Here is an 18,170-nt window from a genome sequence, read left to right as displayed (position 1 = left end):
ATGCCATTTAGTTTCTCATCTTTCTCTTTCTCTAGCCTATGAAGTAAACTAGTTTTTTGTTAAAGATGACCAGGACCCCCAAAGTGATAAAGATTTTGATGAGGAAGTCTTTATGTAGTCTATTTGTGAGGAGCTCGGATCATGATGTATGCATTTATAATTAAGTAACTGATAGAATACAATGAACTTGGGTGAAATTGGGCAGTAAATTACAAATTCAAACTCTAGAAGATGTCTATAAGGATTAAGATAATTTTCCATTTTCTTCAGAATTGGGAGTGCTAGCTAAAGCAGGATCAATATTAATTAATCTAAAAGGAATAATAAATTACGGGTTAACAGTAACCTGGTATGTACTTCAGAAATGAGAACTGTAGATTCAGAAGTAAAAGTAAGTTTAGAAACCATCTTTTCTGATCTTTCTTTATGTTAAAAACAATGCTATTTAATTTAGAGGAGGCAGAGCTTTTCAAGGTCCTCCCACCAACTGGTAAAGACACAGTCAGAACACGAGGTTTCTGTCTCAAACATATTCCTTGGAGGTGGTGATTCCTTGTGAGGATTTGTGAGTTTCAGGAGGCCCTGAGCCTCTGACCTTATAAGCAAAGGCATATCTGTATGTGGGTATTTGAGCCTTTCAGTGGTCTAAGGGAGCATCCATCAGATGCTGAAAGGTACCTTACCCCTCCAAATGGTGAAAATAACTGTTCCAGAATTTAAAGAAAATGACTCTTTATAACTGTTTCTAAGACATTTCCAGGATCATTTTAATTCGTCTGAAGCTTGCATCAGAAACAATGAGAAAGCAGCAGCCCTGGCCTAATTAGCACAAGTTGTCATACCTTAGCCCAGCTGGCTAAGACGATTTGTATCCATGACGTAAAGGATAAATGATGTACCGAGCACTATGTGCTGATCTCTGTCCCATATAGTTTACATCTGCTAGCTAATTTGATTCTCAGTCATTTCAGGAAGGTTCTTATAATATCTCATTTTACACATGAGGGAATGGATGTGGAGAGAGGCTGGAGGACTTATTTGAAAGCTGAAAAACTGTAATAGAAGACCGTAGTTTTGGAAGCCAGGCATTAGAGCCTGAAACTATAACTTTGCATGGGGCTTATTATCTCGATACCTTATTTATTTGTACTATGGATTGGATAAGCGTGCTGATTACTGACGTCCTTAATGCATAATTGTAGAGGCAATAGAATGTGGTGCAGGAAAGTATGGGTTTAGTAGGTGAGTTTCTATAAATGTGGGTAATTTTATCTTACCTCCTTCTAGCTCACCTGGGATAAGTAACTTATTTATGCTAAGTCTTAGTTCTTTTATCTTTAATCAAAACAAAATGGGGGTGATTATAGTATTTATCTCATAGGATATTTTGCAGATGAAATGGGATATTTGTGCCAAATAGTCTATTCCTTATGAATATTAGCAATTATTATAACTGAGTACACTAATTCTCATTTGCTTTATGTGATGCTTTTCATGAAAAAAAAGCAAGCAAAAGGTTGAGTAACTATAACATGGGTTAAATGAATTTACTAAGATTCCAATTTATGCTGATCTCATAGATTTCTGAAACAGCAGTGCACATGTTACTAGGGCTGGTACAAAGCAAACAGTAAATCCACTAATGCATCCAAGCAGTTCATGAAGAACAGACATTTTATTTTTAGAATCAGATGATGTTAAACGCCAGCCACTGTCCCTTGTTTGACCCTTAGGCTCTCTTGGAGGCTATAGAACTTGTTTTCAGTGCACTCATGTGCCACTTGTACTCATTCTGTGACCTGAAATACAATGCAGAAGTGGCGTGTAATACGTGATTAAGGAAGATTACATGGAGCTCCTCCTTGTCTTAAAATGTCCAAATGGGTGAAGATAGCAATGTTGCATTTAGATGAATGCCTTGTGCAGCACATTTTAGATATAAAATTTATAAGGAGCACTAATTCCATTTCATATTCTAACATGGTACCCAGCGACATCATCCTTAAATTCTCTGGAAATTCTGATTTATAAAGCACTGCTCTTTAGGGCTTCTCTCAATTCATTTTTTAATTTTGCATTCTGGTTACTGTAACACTTTGCACAGGATCAAAGCAGCTTTCACACAGTGTACAAGCATGTCAGTGGTTTGCACTTGGAGATGTACAGAGTAATCAGGTGTACCTACAGAAAAGGTGTCCAAAAGTTGAAATCAACTATATTAGTTTTTATGGATCTCATTGTATTTTGAACAGACAAAATGCTCTACAACTTTTAGAGTTTGGCAGCTGTACTAGGACTGCGTGATTGTAATTTCATAAGTTAAAGAATAGAGAGGAGCAATTATATGGGCTCCATAGACTTTTCCTCATGCTTTAATTCCCATATACTTCTTTGAGATGACCGAATATAGCTGAGTTGAAAGGCTAAAAGCTTGAGGAGTGTAAGCAGACATTCTGAGATTTGCTGTTTGATCAAATAGCTGGCAGAGCCTGCTCATTTATGAAACACAAGTAAGAAATGCATTTTCTTACTAGAGAAAGAACTCAACAATTTTGAGTAAAATTCCCCACTGTTATTCTGGATATTCTCATTCTCTGCAAACTTGTGACACTAGATAATGCCAAAACCACTTTTGCCTTACCGGTAGCAATAGCATATGAGAACAACAAAACCAGCACATCCTAAAAAATACCTGTCCTGTTAAGTTATTGACTACAAGTAAATTCCAGCCAAAGAGGAAATTGGCAGTTGGACCCTTTTAGCATCTCATTTTCACTTAAAGTGCTTATTAAGGCCCCCCTGGTCCAGGGAAAAATGCCAAGTACTGCTCTGAGCTTTCCTTTTCAGATGGAAGACTCCAGATAAGGCCAAAGTCTCCAGAGCAATAAGCCAGTTTCCAGAGGAATCTAGAGTCCTGGGGAGAGACCGCTCTGGGAACTGCCCTTCGAGGGGAAATTGCTGCCTCTTTTCCAATTAGTCAGAAGCTTAATAGAGGAAATAGGATTTCAGAAGCTGTTGAAATGATGGAAACAAGAGAACCTGAGCGAATAGGGCATGCGGAACATGCCAAGCGGGCGTGCAGTTTAGGAGAAGACTTGAGGGTGTGGTAATGTTTAGATGTAAAAGAATTGCAAGAATATTTTGAAGGAAAGCAGTGCAATGTATGAGCGCTATCATCTGTGTAAAACTGTATTCCAACTTGGTTTTTATGTAAACTACCCTAGTCAGTACTTAGATTCTCCTTCCTTCTCAGTTATTCTAGACACTCAACACTACCTGCCATGGAAGTTTTGAGAGTTTTGAAATCTATAAATATGATGAGGTTCTCCAAAAGAAAAACAGGTGACATTTTTTTCTTTTGTTCTATCAGTGGATTCTTTCTATGAAGAGGTACATTCAGGTACTAAGTTGAGACACCCAGCTAAGACACATCTGCAAAGTGGGAGGTGTTATTTTAGTAGATCTTCCAAGGATGAATACCTGTTAGCTACAAAGCAAACAAGGAATTAAAATAAAAAAGAGGGATAAGTCTAGAAGGACTGAGAACTAAAAATATTCTGAAATAATCTGTAAATAATTGTAATGCGTCCATAATTTGACACCTCGCTGTCAAAAGAAGAGACAGTGGCAGATGCCCAAGCACAAGATTTATAGCTGGCAGGATGGAATTCTGATCACATTATAATATATAAGTTTGGGGAGGCTGAGCAGAGTGGTGGGATATTGAATGAAGATGAAAAGCTTTGCCTTAGATGTTGCAATTTTTGATAACTATTAGGCTAGAGGGCTAATCGCTGTGTCTCAGATATTGTTAAAGTAATAGTTAGTGGTTATTATTGTCTCACAGCATTTGAATCTAACTTAAAAGAGAAGAATGCTTGGAGCTAAATATGAGAGCTCACCACAACGAGAGGGGATGAAAACTGAAATTTCTATGACTATTGATAACTGTGGGTGACAGAGATGAGATTTATTACCAGAGACAACTAAATTTCTCTGTTTATCAGAGGGGGAAATGGAAACTTTGGAGAAGCAGACACAGTGACAGGAAATGCCTTCCTAGAAAATTGGTAGTCAGGAGGCAGACCTTGGTTTTCACCCAGGAGACTACAGGAGGCAGCCTCCCTGGGACAGCTAAGAGCCACCTCTCCGTCGTTAATTTCCACCATTGTGTCAGTTCTAACAAGAGGCTATCAATATTTCTCAAGGGTTTACTTCTTTGCCTTAATTATAGGTGTCTCCCATAATCAGAAGTTTCAGGGCCTCTTTTCAAATTCTTTTAAAGTGGAAACCAGTTTAGAAATATCGGTCTTGGATAAATGAGGAAGGTTTGAAGCGAAACAGAATATCCAGTTGGAAAAGTTAAACTTCATTGGACATGCTAGATATTCTACTTATAGATGGCAGAGGAGGAAGTGGAAGCTGTCCGCTCTTAGACTGAATCAAGCTGCCTTTGCAGGTCTGGGACACAAGAAGGGGGCTGACGTGGGCGTGTCACCACACCTCCAGTCCCTCTGAGTACCTTCGGATAGCAGAGAGCTGCAGCGTTCTTGAGTGCTAAGGCAAATATTTGTAGAGAAATGGATGAGAAGTAGATGAGACCTAATAGTGCTAATGATTAGAGGGAAAACAACTCTTGAAAAGAGTCACATGAATTTGGAAGCATGTATTTATTTTCATTTTTCTACTGGTAGGAAGTACCTGTATACAGTGGCATGCCCAGATACCACGGCATTTATAAAATCTTCTGCTTGTCCAAAACTCCTGTCTCATTTTTATTATAAGCCTACTACCATTCATGACTCAAGGATAGCTTACAAATTCTTCGATTTTGTAACCAAAAAATGTTATCTGTGAATACTCCTTATCTGTCAGAATAAATGAGTCACAGGAATGACTATGAGAAACATGGTTTAAAAGGCAAAATTTTAAATTGAGATCAAGTCCCTTGGAATGTGAGATATATAGATCTATCTATCTATCTATCTATCTACTATCAAGCACTTTTTTTTTTTAATGAGAGAGGGTGCTCAAGGTGTTTCCCATGCTGTTTGTCTTAGGTTATTATTTTAAAGCCATTTATTTACCTCCTTCGTAATTAGTCTATCAGGTAGTAAAGTTATCCAGTAAACATTATGTAGCAATAAGAATTACTTATATACTTTTCTCTGCCTTTTGCAAATGCTATCACAGTGAAGGAATCTTATTAAAAAAAGAAAAGAAAAACCTGCCTCACCATTAACCTAGATGATTTCTAGTTGCATAACTTTTCTTCCGGCCTTTGTTCATAACCACAGGTTGCAACCTGGATGCCTTTGCAACCAAAATACAGTTTGGATTATGCTTGAGAGTTCAGCCAGGAGGTGCTCGCGGTAGTCACCGCACTATTACTAGGTGTCATTGCTGGCATGTATGAAATGACAGGCAGGGCGAATACTTTACTGTGTTTTGGTTCAGGCCTCACAGTGGCACAGGGAAACAGACAGAATCACCGTCCTCATTTTCTGTTGGAAAGACTGAGGTGCCACCCACATAAGTGACTCCCCAGAGTAAGTCCGCTGGTGAGATGGGAGTCCAGGCCGCCAAGGCCAGAATCTCCAGTGGCTGCGATTGTTACTCACCAGCTGTACCCGATTTTGTACAGTAGTGCGGGAGCTGGGCACCATCGTAGCCTTCTGAAAGTTATTTGGTAAAAAATAGTTCCTGCTTCTGTCTTCATTTGTAGTTAACACTAAGGAAATAATTAACTTTATTCCTCATTTGTTTATGAATTGAGATTTTTCATGGCTGTAAGCTGTAATATTTCCACACATTTCAGGTGACAAGTCGAGGCCCAGTGTAGTTTACACAATGGCCCTGCATAGTTAGGTGCCATTAAGCCCATGATAAGAAAGGAAGGAATCAACTCAGAGAATTCCCAGCGCGAGGTCGGCTGTGGCTGCAGTGGTTTAAGTAGCTGTGTATATAGTATGGGGGGAAAGATGACAAAATATGTGATTTAATTACAGTCGCCACAATGAATTCCGAGTGGCTGTGGCTTGTGCTACTTGAGTGGACCACAATTTTCAGCTTGGCATGGCCTGAAAGCTTGCGGAATGCACTTGCATTCAGCGCCCGGCCACCTCATTGTCCTCTGTGCACATAAACACCGGGCTGTGCTCGCAGTGGTCATGCTTGAGCTGCTATCTGAAATTCACTTTTGCTATGAGGATTGACTAATCTGCTTCCTCCTGACAGCAGCATCCATCCACTGGATGAGCTTTCTCTCACTCCAGTGCCACCCCGCTCCGGTTAGGAGAGAAAAAGGAACACTGTTAAAAGTGGTGGACGTGTGAGTTGTCACTTAGCAAACAGTTTTAACGTCCAGTGTCACTGTGATCAGTGTCTTTTTTTTTCTTCTCTGCGAGTGAACGAAAAGAAGTTAAGGCATGCCCAGCAGTGTTGGGGGGAAGGTGGTCAAGATGCCCTCCCACCCCCATGCTGTGCACAAGTTAAATGGTCAGGCTCTCAATTAGGGACGGTGGATGTGACAGAATTCTTGCAAGGCTCCCGCCCCCATGCTCTGTCACTCTTCCATAGCTTGGCCTTTCTACCCTTCACCCCTGCCCTGTCATTATCTGCAGATGTTATCTGCCCAGCAGATGTTGCAACCTATGAGATCCCAAGACTTGTTCCCACCCCTCCCCTCCCCTCCCCCACCCCCCCTGGATGGAGGCTCAGGTTCCTTCCAAAGGGAACAGTGGGAACTTGGAAGCACTGGATCGAAATGCCAAAAAGGAGTATAAAGCTCACTTTTAACTGGAGGCCTAGACTATAATGCATTGCAGCCTCTGTTTGATGGTAGTTCTTTATGACACAGTTTAAAAGGTAGATGTTTATCGTATGAGCTTTAACAGTTTGATTCCTTGCAATAGACAGCAAGATAGTTTTTTCTACCTCAAATGCATCTACATTTCCTAAAATGAGACATTTCTATGAAAGGTGGCACCTGAAAAATGGTAATGTTCCGAATCCTGAGTAGTTACCACAGTCAAATTGCTATTGCAGTTACAACTCTTTCTTAATCACTGTTTTTGTGGGAGAATGAAGTGTCATAGGTGACAAAGTAAGTTAAGTCACACTACATTCCTTATTACATCATGATGGACTGTAAATATGCTTCCAACATGAACCAAGAAGTAGAAAGCAGAGACTCTAGACAAGGACAAACAAAATTTAACCCAAATCTAAAGGTGACAGTGGACGTAACATGAGCCACACAAATGAAAAGTGATGCCAAAAATATTTTAATAGTACAATGAAGGCTATGAAAGGTACCAGAGATAAAATCAATTCACTGGCTTATGAAAAATATAGACATATCATTGAGAAGAAAATTCTTCAGTGTGCTGCCTTAGTGAATACTAAGCGTGACCATTTACTTTGCTTTACTGCTTTTATTTATTTATTCGTTTAATTAATTTTGGGTTGTTTGTATCTCCCTAAATATAGACAAGTGAAGAACAAAAATGAGGTAGATACATCTATTTACATGTCAAGGTAGATGTTTAAAAAATCAACATAAAATTACCTTTCTATTCTGAATTTAACCTCTGTGTAGGAATAATTTCTGCCAGTAGTGGATTAGACACTGTTTACTTCAAGAGAGAGCTCTGCACATCCACCACCTCGGGATGGCGTGCTCCTCCAGTCCTTTCCCGTGTCCCAGTTTCTCACCATTTTCATGGGATCTGGACTGTGGGATGGACACAGCTGCAGACTCAGGGCCAGCACATCAGCGTTGCTATACAGACTGTTACTCGTTCAAGAGAAATCAAAATCACATTAGCCTAAAATACCACTTTAAAAGTTTTCTGTGTCTCAGGCACTGGTCAAGGGTTTTGCCGAAGGCTCCTAAAGAGAATAGTTAAATACTATTCCCTTTGATAAAACAAAATTGTCCTTAGAAGTCTTGGAGAATGTTTCTACCACACGTCCCTTGGATAAGATCACAAGTGTTAAGTAATGTGGTAACTTTTAGCAGGTGAACAATCACAGCTTGAATTTCATAAGATCTCGGGTCACCTTTGTGACCCAGAATCAAAGTCTTAGGTATGTGCTTTGGCATACTTTAAGCAACGAGTTCCATTAGCAATTCTTTCACATGGCCTCAAGCAGTCTCATATTTGCATGTGGTGATCAACTTTGGCAAAACATACATTAGCCATTAAATTGGTATTTCCCTTTGGGAAGCATTTTTCTAAACATTTACATTTTCTCAAATAAAACACCTCAGCTCTTTTATCATAATATTTGGGAGGGCCATTTATTGTGAAAGAATTAGGAAAAAAATCAATGCTGGGTTTAATCATATCTTGTATATTAAGACTATTGAAAATTAGGTCCACAGAAATACGGGTCTAGCTGATATTTCGTGAGAGTTGTTCTTGTGTTTATTTTGTATGTTTACAGCCCGCCTCAGTTTATTATTTGTGAATTTAGGTTCTTTTTCCTTTCCCAACTCTGTCACTAATTGGTTGTGTCATCTTAAGCATTGAATTTAATCGCTTGGGTACACAGTGACTGATAGACATTGAGTACTTGGTCTCAAGGATATTTTTCTGATCTTAAAAATCTTTGATACCATGGCTGTGAGTTAAAACTCTTAAGTCTTGTAGAAAGTAGCAGCTATCCATCTCTTTCCAAGCACACAAATACTTCCAGAGGAAACAGTACACGTGTCGCCACCTATAGGTAAAAAATATATTACAGAAAAAGAAAATAATTATATCCAGGTAAAGAACACCATTAAAAAAGCAATTCATTTTAACATGAAAAATTCCAAACTCCACCACAATCATGTTACATGAATGTTTGCCTTTTATGTTTCTTCCTTGATATTTCTGTATATTTTCATCTATATTATAGCTACCTGGTCAGCTTCATTTTCCTTATGCATTTTAAAAGTCTTGACTGGTTTATCAAGATTGAAATTTGACAGTATATGAAAATGTTCATGAATTTCACATTATCGAAGGCTTATATTAGCTACATAATTGTGCCCTTGATGTTGAACCAAATTTCAAGATAGTTATCCAAGGAAAAAAGGGTGGCCAGCCACCTGGAGGAATGTTTGATTCATTTGCTAACTGAAGATGCTGTTGTGGCTTGGAGGACTCAATTTTTAATGAAAATGAAATGAAACAATTGTAGCATCACTACCACTGAGGTACAGTAGATAAACTGAAGCTTAGTTTCATTCTTCTGCCTACTTATGGGTACGTGAAAAAATCTTTTTCTTCAAAGAAAAAAAAAAGTCAATTAGAAGAAAAAAATAAACTTTGATAAATTAAGAAACCGTCTACCAGTTAAAATGACACTCCATATGCAGAGGAACCAATTCCATGCATGTTATAAAAAATGTGTTAAATCAACTAACATTGATATAACTTCAAGCAATTAGGAGAACACTAATAATGATATGAGTCTTCGGCTGTAAATAATTATGCTGCCCCAGGGCTATGCTTTAATTCTTGGCTTGCTGTATCCATAAACAATAATCAAACTGCAAAGCAAGTTGTGTTGTTTTTGTTCACAGTTTGTGAAATGATTTTTATACCCTACAGTGATGCTGATGGCTATTTTGACCTTCAAGAACTCCGGCCTGTGAGGCTAAGAGCTAATGTGTACTTGCATCGATCTGAGTTGGAGGCACACAGCGGGTTACAGTGCCTGTTCTCCACGAGCACAAAAGCTGCTCTCGTCAATCAGTGTGCGATGCGAAAGGGGGCTTGCTGCTGTGACTCAATAAATGGGGACATTAGGAGGAAATGTTATAATTGCTGCTACCCACATCTTGTTAATGAGTAATGTACAGTTAGACACCATGCAATTGCAGCTAAACTGTTTATACAATTTATTCTTATGTTGCAACTAACATTTAACATAATGAAGTATCATAATTGCAGCCATTAAAGTCAAGATTAAGATTTGTTTAATTAGAATTAAGAAAATGTAAAATAGAAAACTACTTTCAAATGTTGAGTATACAGGGTGGATTCAGTGGTATGCAGGGGAAAATGAATTTGTGGGGTACTGGTAGCAGATATTGTGTACATAAAATTGTTCATTGTAGGGCTCTTCCTTGGATTTTTTTTCCCCAATGTTGTCATCAAATGTATACAGAAAACAAAGTAGAAAGGGCATTAGTTTGTCATGTATAAATATAGTGTTATTATTCAGATCGTTAGAGTTGTAGCTTTTAAATTTTAGAATTTACATTACCCCTAGGCTAAACAAATAAGACTATATCTTAAAACACACAACTCATATAACCATCCAGGCAACTTATCAAATGAATTAGAGATCTCGGAAATAAGCCCCTGACTTTGTATAGGAAACGTCATAACTTTGTTAAACCAAATGGATATTAGACCTCTCTATTTTAATTATCTACACGTCCAAATGTAGGCAATTATATAATATGATATCTTTACATAAGCCAAGGGACAAAGCATGGTTAGTGGAATGCTTTGAGGAAACACGGCTTGTCCACATTCATTAGGTGAAGCCGTTTCATTTGGGTCATGTCATGCTTCTTTCCGCTTCCCGTATCATTAAATGCTTAAAAGTTCCAAAGTGCTGTAAGCGACAGAACTATTTGGGTTTTTCTTCTCCTGAGATCTGCTGTTCATCCTCTAATAAGACTATTTCAAGCAAATCAAAGTCTGCTTTTTACTCTGTGTTCACATTTTGTTCTGAACTTTATTTGGAGTAGGAATTTTTCCTCTTGTCCTTGTGCTATTTGTCAATATTAGACTGCTATGTAAACAGGTCCAGTAGAGAAAGTATAAAGCTGGAGGGAAACACATAAACCTATGTTTTGGTGGGTTTGTCATGTCATTTCAGCACTCAGGAGGCTGAAGCAGGAGGCCAGCCTGGGCTACATAGCGAGTTCAAGTCACCCTGGACTGCATAGTGAGACCCTGACTCAAAAAGTCGAAAACCAAACCAAAACCAAACCTATGTCCATCTGGATCATGACGTAAACTGGTCATTTAACATTTTGTGCCTGTATTTGTCATTAGGTAGATGGAATTAACTGTCTGCCCTGAGTTCCTTCCAACAAGTTTGAAGGAATTTGATGCCCTAGTGCAAGTGAAGGGACCTAGAAATCATACCAAAGAAACACAGCTTCTACTCTAGCTCATTGTGACAGTCTCAAAACAATGCCATCAATTGCAGATGGTGACCTGAAATGGGGCTGGAAGAGCAAGATAGCATTTTATTACTCTCAGAAGGAATGCTTCATCTCTACCTTCTTATCTTGTGGTTTGTACCCATCACATTGAGGTTCTCAAGTATGAAGGAAATGGTCACTTTTGTGAAATGGTACCACATCTTTGTTTTTCAACTTTAACCCAATTTTAAACAAGCATTGCTAATTATCAAAGAGATGGAGTTCACAAATCCCTTCCCACTTATTTTTAAATCAATTTATAAAATGCTATAAATGTAAAAAAGCAAGCGATGGTTTGATATTTGCAACAGTAAATAGTCCAAGATAATGGTGTTTGGGGACGCTATCTGATTGGCTTGCGGTTACAGTGTGGATTGCCCTTGTTCATATCAGATTTCTGAGCTTACTGTAGAATTTATTTTTATAGTTCTTTCCTTTCTCTTCCAGTATAAATTAAAAAGGACAGGCTGCTTTTTGTAATACTTAAGATATTGCATAAAATTTGAATCAACTTGGAAAAATGCTTAAGAACTTCAGCTTGCAAATGCAAGTAAATGTGTTTATTGAATCATTCAACAGCCATTTACTGAAGGTCCCCATACATGCCAGCTGCCACAGTAGGTACTGGGAACCTAGCAGAAGAGAAGCAGCACAGTTTTTCTGAGAAGGGTTAATGATGGGTTGTGCTTGGGACATTCTACACCAGAGCTTCCTGTGCAAGTTCCAGAAGGACTGGACCTACTGGTAACATTATGAATTAAGATTTAGTGCTTTTCATAGGTGCTTAAAGTGTATATTTTTGATTTTTTAAAGTAGCTGTGTTCCATATGTTAATACTAACGTTCCTCCTGTTTTGAGTAATTTTAAAATGTTTGAAAATTATTTTAAATTGTGATTGTTTAAATGGTATTCATTAACACGTGTTATACGCTTTGTCTGGGTGTGCACTGAGCATTTGAGTCATGACATTTGTTTTAACTTAACTAAGCTCAGCATTTAAAGGAGGAGGTTGTAGTCACCACCGCACCGCTCCTCTGCCCTCTTCCTCCTTTGGATCATTCCTGCTGAGGGAGGCAGTTACGGCCCCCTGCAACCACAAGCCCTGGACCTGTGCTGCCAGTGCCACCGACAAACTGAATTTTACATTTCATTTGGTTGTAATTCCTTTTAATTTAATTTTTAAAAAATGAAGCAGTGCAAAATATATCCCACTAATGGCAACTTTGTTGTTTGGTGGATACATTTATATCTAATCATCGAATTGTGTCAGATATTAGTGCTACATTGTCACAGCATTTTAGGGACCGTGCTGCTTCTAGTATAACAGAAATAATCACTGATTTCATCAATGCCCATGGATTGATTTAGATTAGTTTTTTTCTATTCATCTAGGAAACACACTAATGTGTTTATCTGAATACTTTGTGACAATAGCATGGATTACAGTGACATGATGTAAATTATAACCCATAAAACATATTGATCCATGTGGGATGTCAGTTATAACAAGCTACATTATAGTTAAAGTGTGGAGATAATGTATTTTAAAATTTAAAATGGAGGCATCTCCTTGATGCAGAATTAAGTTTTGAAACTGTGATTCTGTTTATATTTTAAATATAAATATATATAATATAAATATATTTGCTGTGTAGTTCAGGTTGGCCTTGAACTCACTTGTAGGCCAGGCTGGTTTCCAACTCAGTGATCCTCCTGCCTCAGCCTCCCGAATGGTATTACAGGTGTGTCGCATCACACCTGGATGCAGGGATTCCCCCTCCCAAAACCTACGTGTAGGATGGGGGCAGTAAATGAAAGGAGAGATTAGAAGAAGATGTGTTGCAAATTTCACCAGGAAAGGTCGTTGTAGCTTCCCGCAGCAGAGCTAGTAGAAGAAGAGGTGTGTTTGCTGTGCAAACACATTGTTTAAAATGACATAGTTGATAGTACAAAGGCGCACTTTCAGAAAATGCATAGTGATTTTATAAGAAATTTTCTCTCAACAACCCACCAAACAAACAACCAAGCAAAAAACAATGAAATTTGATGCCTAAAAGTAACACTAGATGAGTTGGATGTCCTAAGAATTTTATTTAGTTTATATCAAGTTAAACTATCCAGTAAGTGCTCATAGAATAAAAGCCCATACTGACAGTATCAAAGGCCAATTTATTAAAAAATTAAAATTTTCAATTACTATTCTTTAACTTAGATGAGCTACTCTCTTCTGCAAGATACTATGAAAATAACATCATAGATATAATTATTAAATATAATTCTATGAAGATGTACAAGTGCCATAAATTATTACTGCCCATTTGTAGAACTTTCAAAAGAAAAAGAAGATAGCAAGCTTAAGAATCCAGTGTTCTTTTCAAGTGCTCATTGGTAGAACTGAACAAGAATTTTACAAAGATTTACTACTCTTAACTCCAACCAAAAGAACGGTCAGCATAGTCAATACTCACTAATCAAAAACAAAAAATGCTCTGGTGATTTATGTTTTCTCATCTATGAGAACCTGTAAGTTAGCCAAATTTGAAGCTCCCAAGAAAGGAAATACTTATTTGTGATCTCAGTAGGCAGACACAAGAATTTAGGTTGATATCAGTAATAAGGACTTTGTGATCAATAATAATGATTCATACTTTCCAGTAATGTGAATCAATACCCAGAATAGTTTGAGTACTTTAACTCTGATTAACTACGTTAGGTAAATTGGCTATAGAAGCAACATAAAAATTGAAGAATGCATTGTTGATATTGACACGTTAGAAACTGCTTTTCAGTTTAGGTAGAACTTTTTGACTTTCATGTTAGTGCTGAATTCATACAAGTTAATGAACTTGCTCAACTTGGGAAGACGTGATTCTGAGATAGATATGATTTTGACATATAATTTTTCTCCAAAAGATCAATCAGTTTTGTTAATGAGGATGAAAATCTATAGGCAATTGATTTTTTGATGCTTGATACAATCTGATCCTAAGCAAACGTGTTTTTGTAAAAAACATGGCTATATGGGTTTACTTTTTCACTGAAGTATGAGGTTGAGTGGGGAGAGGTTAGTCAATGCTATAAACTTTGCATTTTATGAAGACTAACTTCTGGAGCTCTACTAAACAGCATGGTGACTACTGTTAATAATACCGCATGATTGACTTGAAATATGCTGAAGAATAGAAGTTAACAATCCTCATCCCCCACCCGCTCACACAGTAAGTGTAACTAAATGTATAGACAGATGTGTTAACTAATTTGTGGTAACCTTTTCACAATGCATATGCATATCGCATTTTTATACTGTGTACTGGAATGTTTATAAGTTTTGTCAGTTACATCTAAATAAAACTGAAACAAAAATAAATACATCAAATAGAGTTCACGTATTTTTGATGAAAACTAACATGTGATGCAAGTGCCAAACACTTGATATGGAAGATTTTTGTGCAAAATTAAGAGACTTGAATAGAAAGTGGCAAAGGTGGTTGCCGTGTTTGTACACTGAGCCACCCCATCCCACCTTAGGAAGGAAAGAGAGAGAATGGGGGAGGAGAGGTGCAGAGGGCCTGGGAGGGGGCACCTGGCTAGGCTTGAGCACGACCGAGTCACAGAAGAGCCAGGGAGCTTGCTGCTGCCTGGCTTCCATGTAGCACCCACGATGGACTCAGTGCCTGCCAGAGTGTTTGGGGTTCCACGGGATTTTGCTGAGTTTGAGCTTAGATTCACTTGGGTTGCAGATGAAAGAGAACACTGACTCTGTGCAGAAAATCTCCAATTGGAGAATATTCCACCAGCTCTGATGTTCACGTAAAGCTAGGTGATGAAGACCTCATTCGGAAGGTTGCTTGGCCCATGGTCCAGAGCTAATGCAGGAAACCAGCCATTACAGAACCTAGTATTTTCAATTTAGGGTGTTTTTGGGGGGAGAATATACAGCATCATACATCAAGGAGCATCTGTAACTCTGTTTCCTTTGAACTTTTAGTGGCACTTATTTAAAAAAAACTTCTTGTTCTCATAGTGTGAATCTTTGTCAGTTTATCAGAGTACAGATGACAGGGAAAATAGTCACAGTTTCTTTGTTGTTGTTGTTGTTTTGACAAGAAGAGATTACCAGAACATTATTGAAAGGAGACCAGTGGTGAGTACTCCAAAGGATTGCAGAAGAAGCTGCTGGTGGCGAACTTCACTCCCTGTTAGGCAGTGATAGTGTTCCTACAGATTAGAGAATCTTGAGGTAGGTAACAGATTTAAGATTGATCCACACCAGGCACTGAAGCACACCTGTTGGCATGAATTTCTCGGTTCTTGCTAAGGCATTTTGACTAAAGAAGACCATGTTGCACAAAAACGTAGCTGGGGTCTTACTGAAAGGGAAGGCCCTGGGTCACAAGCCTATAGTCTAGGGTTCTTCTCCCTGCTTTGTTAAAGTGGTATGAGATTCATTTCTGAACTCCTACCCAATTTCCCTATGGCATTTCTCCCCAGTGGCCAGTGCATATTTCAATCAGATTCCTTCACAGTGGACACGTTGAAGGAATTGATTTTGTGATCTTTATTGTGAGATGTCAACTTGGTTTAAGTAAGAGTGGCCTAGTAAATCTGAGCAGCCTAGCAGATTAGTAAATTCTGAGTGTCTATGGATGATTGACATGTAGGTCATCAAACAGGGGGAAAGATCCCCACTGGATGTAGGCGGCACCAACCAATGTGCCTGAGGCTTAGAATAAAAAGGGAAGGAAGATGGAACTGTTCTGTTGCCTTTGGATACTGGTTTTCAGTTTCTTCAGCTTTCCAGTGCTGACCCTAAGACTTGTATGTACTATTGATGGATCAAAATTATCCTGTGGAGTGAGAAATATTGTTGTTAGGGTTTTCTGGCACAACATAGAAGCAAAAATAGAGAAAAAGTGGTCTTTATTGAGGGCATGGAGAGGAGTGTACCACCCATGAGGTTAGACAATCTCTTCCGCCAGAGACAAACATGGCGGCAGGTTTTATGACCTCTGACCAGAAACAGCACTTTGGGCAGGCATTGATGATGCATGAGGAACTGATTGGAATGCTCTTTGTGCACATGAGAAAGGAAAGAGGAAGTTATAATCAGTGAAGGGGAAGGAGGAGGAAATGGTTGTCAGGATGAGTGCTTTTGCTTTGGCCTTCCGCCATGTTAGACCACTGCCATAATGTCCAGTAATTTATAATAGGGGAGAAACCTTTCTCAATGAGTCCTGCAAATTATCATAAAGATGATCTGATGACAGAAGATTTAAAAACTATTAAAAATTCAAGCTAATGAGTGGATTTTCTAATTTTTTAATATTTGCAACTGAAAGTCTGCAATGTATTACCAACAGGAGAGGGGGAAATTGTTCCCCTAGTGTTTGCTAGGTCCGTTGGTATTGGCTGTGTCTGTCAAGTCTCGATCAAAGGTTTCACAAAACTTTGGAAAGAAAATATTTGGGAATTAACACTATATGTGAAATAAATATGCTCTACTAAAATGTTAGAGAAATTCTAGAAATGGAATCAGGGCAAATCACATCTTTGTTGGTTTCCCAAGCTGAAATTCTTTGGAAGAATTTCTTTAATGGGAGCTTCAGATTAGGACTAGGAGGAAGGATACTCTGGCTTTTGAAATGCATGAACAAGAATCACAAGAATGCATTCCAAGGGAGACAAAAACATCAGGCCCAGTATGAAGAGACTTTGCTTTAGGATAGAAAGCCTCAAAGTCATTCTAAGCGCATAAATGGCAGGTTTGTAATTTTCAAATCGTATGCGATCATTTCAGATGCACTCAATTTAATGCAGGATGATCATGAAGTTTCTGTGAGGAGATGTTTCCTCCCGCTGAAAAATTCAGCAGATGGCCCAGAGGAGCTATGTTTTTCCCTCTCCTCAGAGTAGAGGCCACCGTCCTGGCCTGCACTTGAGCTCAACCTTAGTTTGAAGTGCTCTGGTGCTCTCTGAGGGCTCCCAGCACCCTTTGCAAACCTGTTCAGATAGCTGACAGGTGTGAGGGCCAAGGGCAGTTGCCCAGTAGGAAGCTGTCACTGAGGCAGCAAGACTCTTACCAAATTGAAAGATAACGGGTTGTCAGACCCACTACTTCTTAAGTACAGGCCTACAATCTGTCAGTGTTCGCACCTTTGTGTTTTTCCACAGGCTTGTGTTGTGTGGGGGCAGCTCTATCTCCCCAGCGTGCCACAGTGCTCTCAGGACACATGCCCAGCACCTGGAGAGTTTACACCATGGCTGTGGGCAGGACCCATGGAAATACCAGTGCTTGGTATTGGTCTGTTGATTGCCTGGGCTGAAAGTGAGCAGTGACATTTTATGGGGAGATGTGACCTTGAACTTGTGTCACATCTGTGTGCCTTATACTCCCCATATGGCCAAATTTTGGTAGCTTCTTAAATATTTAATGAAAACCACTATCTAGTTCAGTGAGGAAGTAGCTCTTATCTCTGAAAAATAAGTAGACTTCTGAAGGAAGTCCTTTTATTCGCTTATGAAACTTTTCAATGCATTATATATATATATATATATATATATATATCAGCCAGCATTTATGTTGTAATGACACTCATTTGTTAGTGATATTAGCAATTTTCCAAAATTGAATAATATGCTTTTACTCATTCTGATATCGTGTTATGATTGAGTTGCACGGATAGGTTGGCTATAGATACAAGAGGCTGGCAAAAATCAACAAAAGAATTATGTGAGATTCAGTGGACTGAAAGTCATTTGCAGTAAAGATTGCACATATTATTATTTATTTTACTTTTGACATTGATTTCATGCTTAAGTAGTTGGAAATATTTGAAAATATTTTGAAATTATTAGGATAAATACAATAGATTAATGGAATTATTTTTACCTATTTGAATTTTAAAGCCTTTAACTAAAATATTTGATGTTACATTTGCGGTTCACATTTTGT

This window comes from Cavia porcellus, unplaced genomic scaffold, assembly GCF_034190915.1.
Source record: "Cavia porcellus strain 051 isolate PalLab524CR breed Dunkin Hartley unplaced genomic scaffold, mCavPor4.1 scaffold_13, whole genome shotgun sequence".
In the NCBI taxonomy this organism is placed as follows: Eukaryota; Metazoa; Chordata; class Mammalia; order Rodentia; family Caviidae; genus Cavia; species Cavia porcellus.
Note: the sequence above shows the minus strand (reverse complement) of the source record.